This window comes from Notothenia coriiceps, unplaced genomic scaffold (assembly GCF_000735185.1).
Source record: "Notothenia coriiceps isolate Sejong01 unplaced genomic scaffold, NC01 NC01_scaffold00035949, whole genome shotgun sequence".
NCBI classification, from domain to species: domain Eukaryota; kingdom Metazoa; phylum Chordata; class Actinopteri; order Perciformes; family Nototheniidae; genus Notothenia; species Notothenia coriiceps.
The window spans coordinates 228,987-247,690 of record NW_011368650.1 but is presented as its reverse complement, the minus strand read 5'-3'; the positions used below and the strand labels follow the sequence as shown (position 1 = coordinate 247,690).

The following is an 18,704-nucleotide window of genomic DNA, read 5'->3' as shown; positions in this document are numbered from 1 at the left end:
TATCATATAAGACTGAATATCACTTGGAGCCAGAAAGACTTTTTTAAAACAGTTTTTCAATCAAATCAAGTCTAAGAATATTAAGCTTTTTATCTGTTAAAGCTAAAATGTTTATCAAAAATCTCACCCCATTTTTATGAGAGCTGTTTTTCCAAATGACCTGCCAATGAACACACATTTCTAAATTATCTTAATCAAAATAACTAGCTGAGCTCGCTGACAACATAAGTTACTTCTCCAAACTCTTTCAATGACGAGTCCATTTCATGATCAAACTGTTAATAATTCTCAATCCACATGGAGGTGTAAAGTAGATTGTGTGTCACAGTGCATGAGTTTCCTTGGTTTAAAATTAGACTGCGCTGCCAGGTGTGAATGGGGTCATAGAATAAATGTAAAGTGCAGTGACATTGGCCCGGTTATGCATTGCTCAGCAGTGAGCGAGCAGCTTTCAGTTCTATAATTGAAAGCCTTCACAGCGGAGATGGAGCCCAACAGCACAACCTGACTGTACAATTTATTGATTTGCAAGACTGCTTGCGCGTGGGCAGTTTGTGTGTTGGCCTCGCTGAAAGAAAGAGAAGATAGATACATATAAATACATGTTTTTATATGAGTGTTTGAAGTGGACTGATGCCAGCATCTAATTTTCTGTGTGCTGGGATAAGTAGAAAATCCTTTCAGAAAATGTTGGAGCCAGAACGTCTTGTAGTTATGAAACCATCCTACAAGTGGTGCACTTTCCCTTTGTTTCAAGTGTAATTTTATTATGCAGGTACGAGTTAAATGAAGGAATTTTGGATCCTCTCCATCAACACAAGTTCTCTTTAAATCCCTATTACTTAAAGCTCCAAAAGAATTTTAAGGAGCAGAGGTAAAGTATAAAGGACTTTGACACATGAAATAACCCTCAGGAATCAATAATGTATATCTACTTCTAAACACTTTATATTCAGGTTATAAATGTCTGATTTACTCTGATGGTAACCAGGGCGGTCTTGATGAAGAATGCTTAAAAGGCTTTTAATCTGTGGATTTGCTGACTGACCAGGGTAAAAAGGTCGTTTCTGCCTCAGTCTTCATCATGGGGTTTAGTACATTTACATAACAAATATAGTCAATATATGTTTAAAGGTCTTTCAAGAGTTTTGACAGTGATTGACACTTTTTCGTTCATATTGCTGTTGAAACCAGGTTAAGATTGAATTGTTAGCTTTCTGCCGATAGTTTTTCTCTTTAAGATTTAACAAGTAGGAAGGTCACATTCATTGTTTTTATTTCCCACATTATCTTAAAGTCTCTTGTTGAAATGAAAGGCAAGCAATCTGTAGCTGCAACATATTTATTTGGGAAAGGTAAATGCATGTGTCTCTGCATGACAAGTGATTAGCATGCATGTCTGAAGTTGTGTCATCTCACAAATATAACGTTAACTTGTACAGTAGTATATGGGAAAGTAAGGGGCTATGCATAAGTTATTGGGTTGCGGATACATTGAATCTAGTGTAAAACAAAGTAATACATATTTTTTAGGGTTGGTTTGCCTGGCTGAAGTTCTGGGGGCTGAGATGCAAAATGGCTAGCAGAGGTTAATGCACATCTGAATGAAGAAACATACACCAAAGATGTCACCTGATGTCAACAATGTCAAATGTCTTCATAGAAAATACATTTTGTATTCAACTCCCAGTTTCCAATATTATTTTCCTAATAAGGGTTACTATGTGTGAGTAAGGGTCTGAACCAACTGCAATCTCTGAAAGAGTAACTGTTTACATATTCTGAGCCAATTGCTGTCATTTCATCTGTGGACTGCAATTACATTAATCAGTAATTACTGGGACATGCCTTCCGTTCCTGTCTGTGTGGTGTGTGCAGTTGTTTACACACAGCAGTCCCGTTTGCATGTATAAGTATGAGGGTTGCATACTGAGGAGTTAGTGAGTCATTGGTTTTTGCATATCAATGGCTGTCAGTCGATGGATGGCTGAGTGCTTTGCAACGACCACCCAGTCCAAGCACTCTACCCACTCTGTCAGGCTGCCAGGAAAGGAGGTCACATACACAAGTGTCCTCTCATTCCCTTTGCTTTCCATTTTCATAACACACTTTTCTCTCACAACATTGCTCCAGAGGCCACTCATATACACATGCACAGGCACACTCACACTGGATAAGCCGATGAATTCAGGCCATGGTGGAGTTCTGGATCGGAGAGGAACTTGTTTCACTACAATGTGAGACAGACTAACGAAGACAACAGAGACAGCGAAGAGAAAGGCAGAAAAGAGGATTCGAGAGAAAAGACAGGCACGACGAGATAAAAGCTGGCAGAGTGAAAGGCGGGGGGGGGTTGCTGAGAACAAAAGAGAAAATAAGATGCCTAATTTTACTGACGAGGATGTGGAGCACTGTAGACAGCGTAACTGTGCCTGTGAGGGTCTATGTACTGGTCGGAGGAGTAGAATAAAGGTTGTGACTTTGCCTGTACTTGTCGGTTCATTGTTCTGTCAAAACTGTGTGTGTGCACATTTCAGCTAAAGTGTTTGTGTGTCAATGTCCTCCACAGGACAGAGTTATACCAAACCAAAGTTGTATGGAAGCAGAAGATCCTGCACCCTGTAACAATATATGTTAACATCCACGTCTGCATGATTGAAGACACACATGTTGCATACATGCATGCATTTTTAATGAGAGCAGTGGAAAGGAGCAACTATAGATCTTAATTTATAGATGAGTGAAGTTAACCCAATTGAAATATTCATGCAAAATGAAAATTACATTTCTAAATATTCTTTTCATTTTACATTCCAGATTGAACATTTAAATATTTATACGTATGCACCTTCGTAAAGCATATTAAAATGTTTGAACTTCCTACTATATGGTTAGTATTCAAATCACAATTCATATTAGAAGGCTCAACTGCTAATAATCTGATATTTAAAATCTGAGAAATACTCAGTTATAGTGTACAATATTTAAGTTATATTAACTGCACGCTTCCATATAACTGCATGACTTTCAATATGTTACTGGAAGACTTTAATTTGTAACTTTTGCAGAGCTCATTTAGGATGCCTGATGCCATTTTGTTCTTATACTTTGTACAGAAGTGATATCTCAAAAGGTTCCCTATTTGACCTTTAATGAAACAAGACTTCTCAGAACAAAATGACCAAAAATAACTCGTCTACCCATAAACATCAGAAAACAGTGAAGTATGCAGGCATAAGGTTGCCCTGCTGTGTAGCAGAGACAACATTTTCTTAAACCATATAAACATATTATCTTATTTCATAATCAATTTAGAGATGCTGTTTTGAAATGTTGCCCCTAGTCATTTTAGCTGGACTTGAGTCATCAAACACCCTCCACTGGGGCGGAGGAGACGCTGGCCGCTGTCGCAGAACTGACCTATGAAGTCAGGCGCAAAGACGGATGCTTCCTGACTTTAGCACGCGTTAGTGTGAATGATGATAACATTGAAGTAGTACAGTATAGTTTGTGTGTGTGTATGTGTGTGTCTGGCTGAATAGACTCAATGTGATTCATTTCTATAGGGAGAGCGTGTGTGAGTCAGAGATCATAATGTGTGTGTGTAAGGTTGTGTGTTTTTTTTATTCAACAAACACAGCAAGGTTGTGTGCACATGTCCTATTTGTCGCTCTCCATCTCTCTGTGTGTGTGTGTGTGTGTGTGTGTGTGTGTGTGTGTGTGTGTGTGTGTGTGTGTGTGTGTGTGTGTGTGTGTGTGTGTGTGTGTGTGTGTGTGAGCATGCATGTGCTTCAGGAGGAACAACATGAGCAGCTGCCATCTCATGTTGGTGCTTTGACAGTTACCTGCATGTGTTTCCATCCCACGACTACAATATTCATGTGTTAGATATACATACGAAACTGGCTGCCAATAAAACGCCTGTTACGTAAGAAAAACAGCTATATTAATTAGTGTTTGTTAGCGTTTTAGATCAAGGAGGAAAGGTTGTAAGTCTACAGGCTGCTACAACAATATTGAACAATGTAAGAGTAGATGACGGGGACTCCTTCTTCCGCAATTAAATATCCAGGTTTCACATCTTCCACACCTGCAACAGGCTAATCAAATATTGAAATCCGCAACTGGCTGATCAAATATTCATACTTGCCACAGGGCTGCTCAGTCCTCACATTAGTTAGTTGAGTGGTCCCTGCTGCCGACTGCAGGATCACTAGTCTATTCCTGGAAAAACTGGAGTTATCTTAAATTATAAACATGATCATTCAGTAGTCAGCCCTTACAGTTGTGGCAAATGTAATGTTTTTTTCTTCCCTAATACATTATGTCTATTTTTCATTTCATCAAAAGAGATGACATACATTTAATAAACATTTCAGTCTTTTGATCACCTTGATTTTTCTTCACATGCAGACTACTTGCTTGGGCCTTCATATCACATACATCCCAGCCTATAACATAAATTTAACATCTTCACATTTGTTCTAGTTATTTACATGTGAACTGAAGGACTCCTAGGGGAGTGTCACAAGCTGATGTGCAGGGTAGCATGGGAGAAAAAAGATATCGTGCTGACATAATTAATTATCTTCCTTCAAAATATAACATGAATCAAAGAAACCAAATATCCTTCCCATTGCTCACAATAGTGGTGATGCTCTTTAAAAACAAATTCTCTCTCATTCCAGTCACATATAATGCATGAGAGCCCGCCTTCTCTTCAAACTGGCCAATCAGGTAGAATAGAATAGAGTCAAGAATTTTAACAAATATTAATTGTTTTTCTCCACCTTACTATTCCAACAAGGCCTCATTTCATTTGTTGAAATAAATACTGTACCCTCCAAACCATAACATACATTGTACATCATTCAGTATTTACCTTAATTAGCCACCATGACATCACACATAATTTAACCAATCCCATCTGAGACTTCACCTACTCATACACCATGTAAGGACCTCTGTGGCGGTGACCTGATTCCTCTAGAATACCAGCACAAATGGCTTCCACAAAGGACTCAAATTGAGGATCTGGTCATGAGTTTCACAATCTTCACTTCATTAAAATGCTTAGTATGTTTATTTGCCTTTGGGAAATGATATTAGAAACAATAAATATAAGAAGCTGTGAAGACATTTCTTAATTTCTTAGAAGAAATAGCAAGTTGTTAGTAAGCAAGGAGAGCTCTTTTATATATAAAGTCACATATTACTCTTTTACAGGTATACACCAAACAGCACCCATAACTGTCATGGGTGTCTTGCTAGTTGCAGGCTTCTTGGAAAGCTTTTATGGTAATTTGACACCCAACGCTGACTGCGTACGTACACATTAATCTTGTAAAGGAGACAATGTTACAAGAATACAGTTGGTGGCAAAGGTACCGAAGGGTTTTGTACGTGCAGCAGAATTGTCTCCTCACTATCCCTGCGCTTTTCTCAACGCACTGCACTTAGCACATTTTATTTACTGTGTGCAAGGTGTTAAACGCTGACTCACTATCACCAACAGCAACAAACATTTGGACTCGGCGGCTGTCCCAAGACTTTTACCTCTTACTGTACTTAGCCTATACACATTTTTATACATGACAGCTATTTTTAAGTTAACTTACTTGTTCCACGCCAAGAAATGTATGTTTTACCCCGATGTTGCATGCATTAATTATGGCTCCCATGCAAAATGGATTAGATCTGCGACTTCATTGAGTGGCTGAGGCAGTTGTAGAGTTCATGACCCACATGACTTTACCTCCTATACTCCTATCCTATCCATACGATGGAGTCCACCTTCACCCCCACCAAGATTAGGAAAATAACTGGAAATGTATGACATTATGCCCCTCATTTTCTTTTGCTTTGGTTTGTGAATATTAACACCCCTTATCAGAAAGTGACCATCTCAGTGCTGCTGAGACCAAGGACAGTCGTTTAATATCAGACAATGGTGGTATATGGATATTTTTTATTTTAATCTTACAGATCATATTCTGTTAATGTTTTTGCTGTATCAAATAAGTAGTATAACAGTATTTTAAATGTTGATAGAGACAGTAAAACATAAAGAACCGCTCCTATGTCCATTTTAAATCCCTTAAATGTAAGTCATTGTTTAACATTGTTCTGTATTACAGAGAGGACAGGAAGTCTGATGTGATTGTTTTGGTTATTCTTCTATTTTCCTGTGGGACATGTTTGACTTTGAGAATTGGCTTGTCGTCTGCAATACCACTTTTGAATGCTTGTTGTACGAAAACAATCACTCCTATTTGTTTTAATTTGCAAACTAATAGAGATTCATATCTCAAGTGTTTCCTTTACGGGATTTGCCAGAAAAGATGCATTGGTATGCATCACAAATTAATTATCTAGAGAAGACAAGTTTAACATTTCATTTGATGCTGTCACATCACTGGATGCAAACTTGAACTAAAGAGACAAAATTGGCTCCATGTCCTATTGATGCTGGAATTTGTTCATATTTTATCATATTCATGCATTATGCAGTAGAGTAGACCAAAGTCCTCTCTGTAGTCAAAATGGCTACAGATCCACCACAGTTTGAATAAGGAGACATGATATGGGACATGTTTGGTCAGTGGGTTTTTACACAAGTGAAGACGTTTAGCCCCAGGCTTTTATTTGAGGGCTCTCATCAGTATCTGTGAAAAGAATGCTTCGCTTAAGAGGTCGTTATCGACCTTGTTTGCCTCTAAAGTGTTGTTCTTATTAGCAACCTGAAAAACAATCGCATGGCAAATTGACTCAGTGTGGTGCAGCACGTATGATACCAGTGGGATCTCTTCTACTGCCTCTCATTTTAAATATATTTGTTCTACTTTATATTCTGCATATCCTCTTCTGCATCTTCTTATCTTTCTTTCCTTCACACTTGTGTGCCTCTATGCACACTTTAAAGCTTCTGCCTCTTTTCCATAGTTTATTTCTGAGACTCTTTATTTTCATGAATTTGGATGGTACTTTATTGCCAGAGCTGCTACACCATTTCATCCACTTATTTTAACTTTTTTACACTGATGTGTGCATCCGTCTGTATATGTATCATGTATCTTCCTTTTATAATCAGTTTTTGTTCTTCTTCCTTTGTTCACTATTTCCCTACTAGTACTATTTAAACGTCCTGTATTTGCACTGAGACTTAGACTGTCACATTGGTAGAAACCCATTGTGAAACCCCCTCTTTATGCAAATGATGGATCATTTGAACAGAAAATCTAATAGCAGCGTACTTTATATGCTCCATGTAGAACCCATGTGAGGAATTTTCTCCCATCAGGTATAATTATTATTGCCTTAGCAGCTGCTTTTTGTGATTCATTAATCAACATTTCTTCATAGCGAGCCAATAAATAAAAGGATGAAGCAGATGGCACAAAAAGTGGTTGAATTGTAAATTGCATTTTTTAATTCTACACTGTATAACCTATGCTAAATGTTACTTTTAAGTAGATTTGGTGAATTTCAAATTATCCTACAAACAAACATCATTTAAAGGTGCAACAAAGTGCATTGTTATATATTTGGATATTGTCCTGACTTTGTACCTCTGTGTGTATAAATAGGTATGAGCTTTTTTCTCTCCACATGTCCGCAGAAGAGCAGGACATGCAAAGAGCCATTTAGTACATTACATGCATATTGCATTTTTTAAATCTCTGCACCGCGTAAGCATGTTTTGAGTGAACTTGTGACGGTTCTCCTGAATGTTTTTTGTGGGTGTTGGTGTGTGTGTGTGTGTGTGTGTGTGTGTGTGTGTGTGTGTTGGAAGGGAATTTCAGGTCTCTAATAGGGTTGCCGTAGAAACATCAGTGGTTTTGATAGAGGCAGTGCTCATGGCCACATTGGAGATGATCAACCTTTGGACAAAAAAGGGCCCGCCAGCCTCGTTTACTTCAGTGCCAGTTTTGCTCAGAGCGTGCTTGGTTTGCACCCAATCACACACACTCACTCACTCACACACAAACCAATACATTAAACCGAGGTCATCAGCCAGTAGCATCGATTGCAGAGCTTCCCCAGAAAGGTCCTGAACACAAACCTGGTTTAAGATTTCTTCTTTAAAACCAGGGCTTGTCTTTTTTCTGGCGATATATGAGTCAACTAGTCACATACTTTAAACCCTCTAATTTGCACATGTAATATCAAAGGATTTTGGTAGGTTTTGGTACTGTTATTGTTCAGAGCTATACAAATCATGGCTACTAAAAACAATGCTTGAGAGCAGGTTTCAGTCAGTTGTTGAAAATATGCGATTTACATGTTTATTATGATGCTTGCTATGCATGATTACTTTTGTAACCTCCCAGACAATCACAAGGACCTCACAAAGCTCCACCCTCCTTGATGAAATCAATCACTGAACTAAGCAGGAATACTAATGAGAAGTCTATCTCTTAACAAGAATCTAAATTATAACAGTAATTCTGTTGTAATACTGCTTAAGTAAACACACCAGGAGGTGCACAGCTTCTGCATAAACTCATTCTGATTTGACAAATTGGACTTGATACACTGTTTTAAACACTGTTTTAAACAGAGACTCACGCACAGCCACCACTCAAAGCTGACAGAGGGATCACTGAGACAGGGGGGGGGGGGGATTTTCAAGTTAAGCAACAGGATTTCACCAGCACTCCTAAAGGCTTTGTCGCCTCACAGTGCCCATAGGTCTCTTGATTGAACAGCTGCCGTATCAATTCGGGGGCCAAAGCGGTGGCTATTTGTAGCTCAGAGGTACCTTCAGCAATATATCTCCTGTCACAGATAAAGAAGAAGACACATGTACACGTAACACAGCCATGAACGAAGCCTCCTCACATTAAGATCACTGATTCAATCCAGTGTGCTTGCTAGATCGACTGAAGCTTTTACTCACACACATTTGTGGCTACACATATAAATATTTTGAAATGCATATGGTCCCGTCCCTGAGCGATCAGAGCTTATTTTTCTATTTGATTTGAGATGACAGCAGGAAGCGCCTTTAGGCCTGCGATACTTGGACATCAATTTCAGGCACTGTGGATTTACATGGGCAGTATTTCTGCTACACGCTGGGGAAAAAGCTAAATGATTAATGTTGGGCTATGAGGTGTAAAATATAATATGAAAATATGCTGGGCTAGGCTGCAGGTGTGACAGAATTATGTATGTTCTATAATGGCATTTAGAACAAATACATGAATTTTAGGATAAAAAAGTAATGTGCTACCCACCTTTGTGTTGAGATACACTTGGTGAATGTGTTTTTCCTCTACACCTTCCAATTTCAGACCCATTACACAAGACACCAATCAACCGATCAGTCACACAGTCAATTGTTGAGTCAATCAATAACTTAATCATGGGTTCAGAATATTGGAAATACTCTCGATGATTGCCGGTGAAATTGCTGATGTATTGAAAAAACATTAGTCTCTGCTTATCTCTTGAAATGATAAAGAAGAATTTATAAAACGTGGGATGCGTGTGGTACAGTGGGTTGAGCGTTGGTGTTCGGATCAGGGGATCACAGGTTCAAACCCCACTGCAGTCAGCATGTCGTTGTGTCCCTGGGTAAGACACTTCACCCCAAATTGCTCCTGTGGGGATTGCCCACAGTATTGAGTATGTAAGTCGCTTTGGATAAAAGCGTCTAACATGTGACATGTAAAAAAGTAATAATAATTTAAAAAAAAGCTTTATCGTCTCTTTTGTCCTGTGAACAATCCATTTCCTTAGAGTTATCTAGTGCTTTTTATTCGTTCTCACCTCTGCCCAAACTAGTCCACAGAGAATGACCAATTATAGGGCTTTCATATTCACACCACACAAGTATGGCCAGACATGTCAATTTCCTTGCAGCCTCTGGATGTACACGATGGTTCAGCGAGTCAATCGATACTCATCCTCACCTGCGCACTACTGTATCGCTTTCCCCTGAACTGTGATTGCAGTAGATTCACAAAACTGTTATTTTAAAGATTAATAAAACACCCCTCTCTCCAACACCTTATTGCTTTCTGTCTCTGCTTCACTCTCACCTTTTCTAATGCTTTCCACACTTTTCACACCCTAAGCCCACTATATTAGCTCTCCTTCCCATCCTCTTTTCTCCTCTCTCTCCCATTATCCTTTGTCTTTCACTTGCACCATCCATTTTTCTTTTCCCACACTGCTTTTTTGTTATCCTCCGGGTTTCCCAATCTTCTTCTTTCTCATGCTTTTTATTCCCCTTTCTATTTTCATTTAAATTTCATTCAATCCTCCATTACTTGCTTTTCTCCTCCTTGTATCCATCTGACATCTGTCCTTTACTTCCCGATCGGCATCCTCCCCTCCCCCACTAACGCCATGAGAAATACCAATAAGGACTGCTGCAGTTTGTAGCCGCTGCAACATGCACCACTGCCTCATATGCTCCTGCAAACTGCAAAGGTGCAGCAACACAACTGAGCTGGTCCACACTGCACAGAAAACCACTGACTTCACAGCGAACCCCGGCCTACGCGTGCAACACAGTGTGGGTTTGTGTAGGTGAGATTGTGGAAATGAAGAGTAAATCAAATTTTGGCAAATAACCACCTGCCAATGGGAGCCAAAAACAAAGGCCTGAAGATTGAATAGTGAGCTTGTGGGTGTATTAGTTTAGTGCAAGTTGTTGATGAAATGTGTTGAAATAAAATGAGGCTCATATTTAGAGATATAGAACCAGCACACACCACTCAGTTTATGCCACTGTTGTCCATCGACAAACCAACAAGGCTGACAGATTACTGCTGATGAGGCAGAATTTTGGGCCACGCTAAATTAATGCTTGAGAGCCAATAACTTAGAGCAATTTAGTGAACCCTTTGTTTTAACTTTCGTTATCTTCTTTTCAATAACGAGTAGTAGTGGACGTAACATATGACTAGGCAGATACCTAATGTAATGCTCTTTAAGTCTTCTATTCATTCATTGCTATTTGTTAATATCCTGCACATACCACTAAACTTGTTACATTTGTGTGTCTGTTAAGTAATTGAGTGTGAATGCGTAAGTAGTCTACTAGTCTGAAATGAATAGACTCACAACATCTTCTCTGTTCTCTCTCCTGTCTATTGTCTTATCTTAATTATGTTTTATAATCCAGTACTGTGCTGTAATTTCCTCTCACAGTATGCAGGTCTCCATGTCAGTCCGTCCGTTTAATCATTTCAGACAATATGTCAGACTTTGCTCCAGAGCACATGCACATTAAGTAATAAAAGCTTCCTACAGAGCAGCCTCTATCTCTATCCATCTATCTATGGCTGCTTTCTTACTTTCTGTGAGTCTGGCATGTCTCCTGAATACTTTACAGTAATATATTCTCACACACGTTTTGACAGGCACACTTAGACAAAATGTGTGACCTTGCTTGTGTCTTCTATTGGCCCTCTTTGCGTGTCCTTTGTTATCTTGATGCAACATTATTTGTGACAAAGCACTTTGTGACAAGTGCTTGATAAATAAAGGATACTTGATATGACTGCCCAGCAAATAATATGATGGGAGGGATACAAATACTTAAAGCGAGGCTACACCAGTGAACCATGATCAGGGAGGAGGGCAGGAGGAGAGAGGCTCGCGGACAGCATTATGCAATTTGACTGAAATATCATTGGAACACACTTGGAAATGAAATCAAGAGTCAATAATGTACACATGAAATGCATTCCGTGGTGGAGCACATGTTTTAAAAAAAATAGAAATGATATTGTCTGAGTTCGAGTATACCTAAACATTAACACTAGGTTTACAATGTGCTTTAAGAGCATATACTTGTTATGAGGTGTGCAACAGGTTTAAGTAATCAAATTACAGGATGAAAATGTGTTTTGTAACGTTGATGAATTCATTATTTACTCAGGCACTGTATAACCCTATTTCCAGCTATTTCTGCTTTTTCCGTTGCAGTGTTTTAATGAGATTGTATTGGGATTACTTATACTGCAAACATTCACTTTCACTATTATTTTGCTTTATGGATTTTAAAATAACTAGAATGAATCAAAGACCAGTTATTGTGCCAGTAGTTTTCGAAAAATCACAGATTATGACTGGTTTTTATTTAAGGACATAATATTACATTACAGTACTTGGGTAATTTCAGAATTATACTTCCAATGGAATGATGTAAATGGAGAGCAATTGATATACATTTTCCCTGCTAGTGTGTTTGTGAATGTGTGATGTTATGTTTTACCATGGTTACACAGAGCAGTGAACGAGTTAAAGATAGGTAGTGTGTATCGAAGAGACTGAAAAGGGTTTGAGACATCAATGAATATTTTAAGGAAGAGCGGGAGCTGTGGGAGGGAAGGCTGAACTAAAAGACAGTTGGGCTGCTGAGACAGAGAGATCATTTAATAGACGAGCAGAGCAAATGTGTTGAAGGAGAGACCGGAAAGCTGGAGGGATGGGAGATGAATGAATGGTGGACTAGTCTGGACTAAGCGATCGACAGAAGAACTGAAATTAATTTAGTAAGATGGATTAATGGACAAATAGAGGCTTTGTGCAATGTTCATAAAAAACCTTTCACCTCGACAGGGTTGTGAAATAATGGTGAGTGTTTTCGGTGTGTGTGTGTGTGTGTGTGTGTGTGGTTTCACAGAAGAATTAAATGCTTTATTCCATGGAATGCTCTTAACATCCTGACAGCAATGAATATTTTAAGTGCTTTGACAAAAAAAATTCATAAAAACATGTCATCTGTGGAAGCCGTAGTACTGTAAAAAGCATGACCAATCATTTTAGCCGGCCCGGCTAAAATAACTGGATGGCCTACCTGCCTGTCAGCCTTCCATCTGTGCACAAACTTATCTCGTGCCCTCATTGGTCATGTGCGCGTTCATGTGTGTTGGAGGAGGGGCTCTGTAAGGAAGAGGCAGATTTTTTCCGGTTGTGTATTTTCAAAGTCTAGCGCACTCGAGCTGGTTTCTCCAAAATTACCTACCCAACCTTTAAGGAGAGTCTTAATGTGCTTCATGTAAGCTCAAATGCAGGCACACAAAGGCAACAAGAACACAACAATTCTAAGTCCATAAGGTCTCTTAACACATTCAAGGTTTCCCTTTAGCATTACATTCAGACAACGATTAAGCGTGGAACGGAAGTGCCCAAAAAGAGCATAAAGGCCACCGGACTAGGTTTCAGGTTTACATTTCTTCTCACTATATATGCTACCTGTCACGGTTTGTGAAACAAGCAGGACCCAAATGCAGATATAAACTGAAAATTCCTTTATTTCAAGGCTATGATATATATATATATACACAATGACAAAACAGAACACTCACCGCAGAACTAGTCAGGGAACAAGACGAACCGACCAAGACAGACAGAAAACCCAGAACTTAAATACACACAAGACTACTCACACAACAAGACACAGGTGAGGAGGGAGGAGAAAACACAGGGGCCCAGGTGAACATAATCAGACAATTAGACACACCAGGGAAACTAATGACAAGAGGAAAAACACAGGGAAAATGACAAGACAATAACCCAAAGGAAAACATGACATGGAAAACAGCAAAAACACCCAAACCTACAAAACTATAAACGTGACATAACATGAGAATCGTGACACTACCATTTGGCTACTTCATCTACCAGAATGACATGGAGCTCCATTGCTATGGTGGTGATTGTCCACTGTATCTTTAATGCACATCATGCTTTATCTGACTAATTTGAGAAGGACACTGGCAGTGATTTAAAACAAGATATAAATTGGATTGAAGCTTGTCAGAGAGGAGCCGTGCTCCACTTACCTTCATCCAAATGACTTCCTGCTGCAGCTCAGCTCCCGCTTCTGTAATGACATAATGACTCAAACAGGAAAGGTCTCATCAAAAGATCAAATTAAAAAGGTAGTCTACTCTCCATAGGAGTGTGGTGCCTATGTGAATCCACTTGACTATTAAACATTCATTTCCTGTATTGAAGCCCTGTTCAATTTACAGTGATTATGTAAACTGAAAAAAACCCTTTCTGCTTAAAGAAGTAAACAAAATATACACACTGACCAGTCTGTTTGTTTGATGGTCTATTTTGGCACCTTGGTTCAATCAGAAAATATCATAAACACCTGGGCCCTGTTCTTAGTGGCCAACAACTCATCTATTTTGGTGAACAGATTCAATCCTAAAATTGCAGATTAACTTTTTTTAATTGCAGGCTTTTTGAAGACCTTGCATAATTATTACCAATTTGACACCAGGTCACAGCTTTCATCTGGCACATCAGTGCCAATGTTTTGCTCCCTCATCGTGTATGTCTTTCACTACTTCCTTTCCCGACATAGAATAACAATGTGCATTTAGAGGTTATTAACATTCTTCATGCATGATTGGCGTTAGGCTTTGATAAAGCACTAAAAACTACAAGAAATATTAAACTAATTGTTGAACACAGCATATTTTGTAATCTTTTGAAGGCCAATTAAATGGAAAGCACTATCCATGCTTGTGACGGAATGTATTTTCGTGATCTTTATTCCTGTTACTTCCATGCAATACCACGGAGCTCCATTGTTATCTCCGGTTTAATTAGAGATAGAAAAAAACTGAATAAATGAGGGACTTGCACTAATGAAGATGCTTTCTTACAGGTGCACTCTATGATGCCACTAAATGAACCTTCTATCAGGCTCTGCAGCTTGTTTACATGGCTAAGAAGGCCCAGTTGAGAAAAGGAACAACTCTTAAAAGACATCATCATGTGGACATGGATGGAAGGACTTTCAAGCACAATGAATCAGTACAGTTTTCAAATAGAAACATTACTATGGAAACCCCTATCAATAAATAGGTTTGGCAACATAGGCACTCATGCATTAATGCGACATATAAGTAAAAACAGAAGATACTCTGCCTCATCTGACTAGGAATGTCAATGAAGGATGTGATAACTTTGTGTCTGCAACAACAGTCTGCTCACAATTACATAGAGAAGACTATTTAGGACAGGTTAAACTAATTGCTGTCGCTGACATTTCAGACTCTCTGCCATAAATATACTGCCTGCCCCAGCTTCCAGGTTAGGAGACGGTTGTGTATAAAAAAAAACAATGTTGACTGTCAGTACAAAAATGAAAAGCAGTCCAAGTCTGGTATTTGGGTTACACATCCATTCATCTCAACTTCCTGCCTACATGGACTTTGTGAATAGAATGATGAAACAAAGCAATGAAAGGCACAGGGAACGCCTTGTACCCTAAAGTCCCAAATCCCAGAACAAGGACTCCCTCACAGATCCAGATCTCTGTTTAAATCTATCTGTTGCCAGTAAAAAGCTTGGGTCCAGGTTCACATCCTGTCTGCAGATCACACAACAAACACTGCAACAAAAGATAAACTATAATATATGTTGACAAAAATAAAGTATTACCCCAGAATTACCTTGAAACCAAACTCAGATATATCTTTTCTCTTTTATTAAGATAATACAATCTCTTTTATACGTTTTTATCCATGTGCTCCCAAAACAACATGTTTACTCTAGCTGGGTAATATTTCCAAAAAATCCAAATGAAATCCTGTGAAACTATGTGTATATATATAAACATGCTATAGTTCCTCTCTATGGCTAAACGTTTTTAGCTTGAGCCCCTGAGTTTTTTAAGTTATTCTTGGATTTTATTGATAACTTCTTTGGTTTGTACAGGCCGAACCTCTAGCTACAACTCTAACCTTTTAATCCGATATGAGTCTGCAAAGCCCCAGATACTCATGCAGTACTTTTATTTTGGCCGTGTCGGTTAAAAAGACCTATGGAAAGGCCCTATGGCTTTGTAAAGCTTAGACTATAAGTCAATGTCATCCTCCTAAATCTCCTCTCAAACCCCACCTGTATAATAAAGCCTTTCCGCAAATTGACCTGAGTGTTTTTATTTTGCCTCATTAAAAGAAGATAGTGGGACAACTTGCTTTAAAAGAGTGGAAAGTAGAGAGTGAGGAAAGACACAGGAGACATGAATAGGGCATCACACAGGAATAAGCAGAGAGGTGCACAGGCAGACGGAGAGGTAGACAAGCAGACAAAGAGATGGATGGGTGGATGGAGGATTGTTGAGGAGAGGAATAGAAAGTTCTGAATGCTTCTGCGGCAGGCTGTGCTGACGTGAAGAGTGTTCCCAAACACAGTTAGCAGCGACTGCAGACCCACTGCATTTCACACACACACACACACACACACACACACACACACACACACACACACACACACACACACACACACACACAGTGTGTGTGCAGGTGTTTGGGTGCATGCAGGTTGGTTTGTGTCACCATGCATTGATGCATTTTTACCCCCCTGTCATTTTTCTTTTTTTTTCAAATGTGCAATAGGACCTTCCCCAGGTGTGTGTGGCCATGTGTTTATGCACCAATGTGCTTTGTGTAAAGATGTGCACTTCTGTGAGTGTGTGTGTTTCCCTTCACAGGTTGGTCCTCTTCTATCCTCTCTATTCTCTCCACTCGGCGCTTCCTCATGGAGCTAGGTGCGTATCATTGGATCATGCTGCCTGCCACACTGTCCAATCGCATCTAGAGAGAGGCAGAGACAGAAAGAGAGAGAGAGAGGGAGAGCGAGAGATGGGGGAGGGAGGAGAAAGAAAGGAAGAGAGGGAGATTGATCATTTGAACGTCCTGGGCCTTGCAATCCTTGGAGTAACACTTACGTTAATACTAGACCCAACACGTATTTTATTTTCTATTCCACCCTTTCCCGGACTGAAGGCTTGGGTTTTTTTCGCTTGTTTTCTTTTTTGGGTTATTCCCACCCAGGAGACGTACCATCGCCACCAGCAGCAGCAGTAACGGCAGCAGCAGCAGAGGGATATCTCCCAATATCCCATCCCGGGCACGTCGGATAAGCTGCAGCAGCGAAAAACACGAGGTGAATATTGCGGTGGATGAGGACAGGAACATGGTCCGTGGAATTTCACACCTCTCATCCTGGCTGGGTACGTTACATCCTGCATTTTGTTATTTGATTTTTTTTTTACTGCAGCGCGGATGCAGGTTGAGGTTTTGCATTTGAGTGTGTGTGCGTATGTGTGTGTTTTGCCGTAGTCAGCTTCAGCGCCGATATACATTTATTCAGGATATTCTACGATACAAGCAGGCGTTTTATTTCCGACACCTTTCGCTTATGTATTCCCTGCCCTTTTCCTTCCTTTAATGATAATTAGAATTAGAATGCAGCTCGGCTTTTATCTGTTTTTCCTCTTGTAAAAACATATAAGGGGAGGATGGCAGGCGCACTTGCCTTGATAAATGGAGCGTTATTCATCAGCGTGTGTGTGATCACCACTGGAATGTTAACTAGCACCTTGGACAGCCGACACCAACACAGTCTAACATGGGAGGAGCGATAGTACTGATCACTTTGACACTATAATGTCTTTGATGCTTAGTACGGACGTGTGTGTGTGTGCGTGTGTGTGTGTGATTACACGGAAATTGATGTTGCTCTATGTGCGCGCGCGTGTGTATGTTAATATTCTGCCCTAAGGCCCACAGAGAGATAGCAGTGTGGGCTGGGGAGCAGCTGTGTGTTTGTGTCCTGTGTGTTGTGGTTCAATCTGTGTGTGTGTGTGTGTGTGTGTGTGTGTGTGTGTGTGTGTGTGTGTGTGTGTGTGTGTGTTTGAAAAAAAAACAAAGAAAGATACATAGAAAGGATAGTGTAGCATGTAGAGATTGAGGAAAGTTGTGTGTGAGCATCTTTTGGGAAAACAGAAAAGCCTGTGTGTATATTTTCAAGGGACATAAAGTAGGGGTATGTGCTTGCATAATGTGGGTTGATGGAGAAACAAAGTGGTGTGTGCATGCTTGGGGTTGTGGTGTGTGAGCCGGTGTGGTGTGGAGAGGGAGAGAGATAGAGTGTTCCACAGGCTTTCTACCTTTAATGCTACATGCAGGTCAGGAGCCCTTTGGTGTATTCCAGGGTTTAATTAAGCATATGACCGGTGACTCCTGCCATCCCCCAACCACCAACCGTAGTACTGGTGATCTTGTGAAACATTTTGTGTAAGTTGAGGATGTGGAACATATGTCCTGCGACTCATACCGGGATACACGCCACTCACAGCACACATATGCCCCTGTGCCGACACAGCAAGCCCTGACAGTCCTGGAACACCGAGTGACAGCTGAAGCGGACAACATCTCGTTTGGCCTATCTATCGCTCTCTCATGTCTTTATTTTTTAACGTAAATAGCAGCGAGGGTAGCACAGCCTATTTTTTTATATTGATGTGTAAGTTTTGCTGTGTGTGTGAGGTGTGGTGTGTGTGTGTGTTGTGACATTTTGAACTAGTTTGGACACTGTGAAATTATTCTAAATTGAAAGACCTAATTAAATCGTTCTCTCCTCTCTTTCCATTTCTCTGCCTCTCTGATCTCTCTTCATGAGGCAGTTTGGGCTTGTTTATTGGGGGGGTGACCGGAAAGGAGAGGGTGACCAGAAGAACAGTGATGCAACTGTTTTTTACATAACGAGAGACTCACACACGCACGCAACATACACACACACATGCGCACACATGCTCAAACGCCCATCCCAAGGCATACACACTCGCTTAAACACTTCCCACACATAAATACAACACACACAACTATTCAAGGGAACTCGCTACTGAAGTCCACCCGTCACACTCAGAGGCAAAG

General features: G+C 39.9%; 1 long non-coding RNA gene across 1 annotated transcript in view; it reads left to right on the top strand.

Moving 5' to 3' along the window:
• The first annotated feature begins 2,564 nt into the window (after positions 1–2,564).
• LOC104963307 (uncharacterized) overlaps positions 2,565–18,704 on the top strand; it is a 17,464-nt gene continuing 1,324 nt past the window's right edge. Inside the window, exons 1-3 of the long non-coding RNA XR_800302.1 lie at positions 2,565–2,575; positions 5,894–5,896; positions 11,472–11,484. This is a non-coding gene — a long non-coding RNA (uncharacterized lncRNA). The remainder of the gene's footprint in view (positions 2,576–5,893; positions 5,897–11,471; positions 11,485–18,704) is intronic.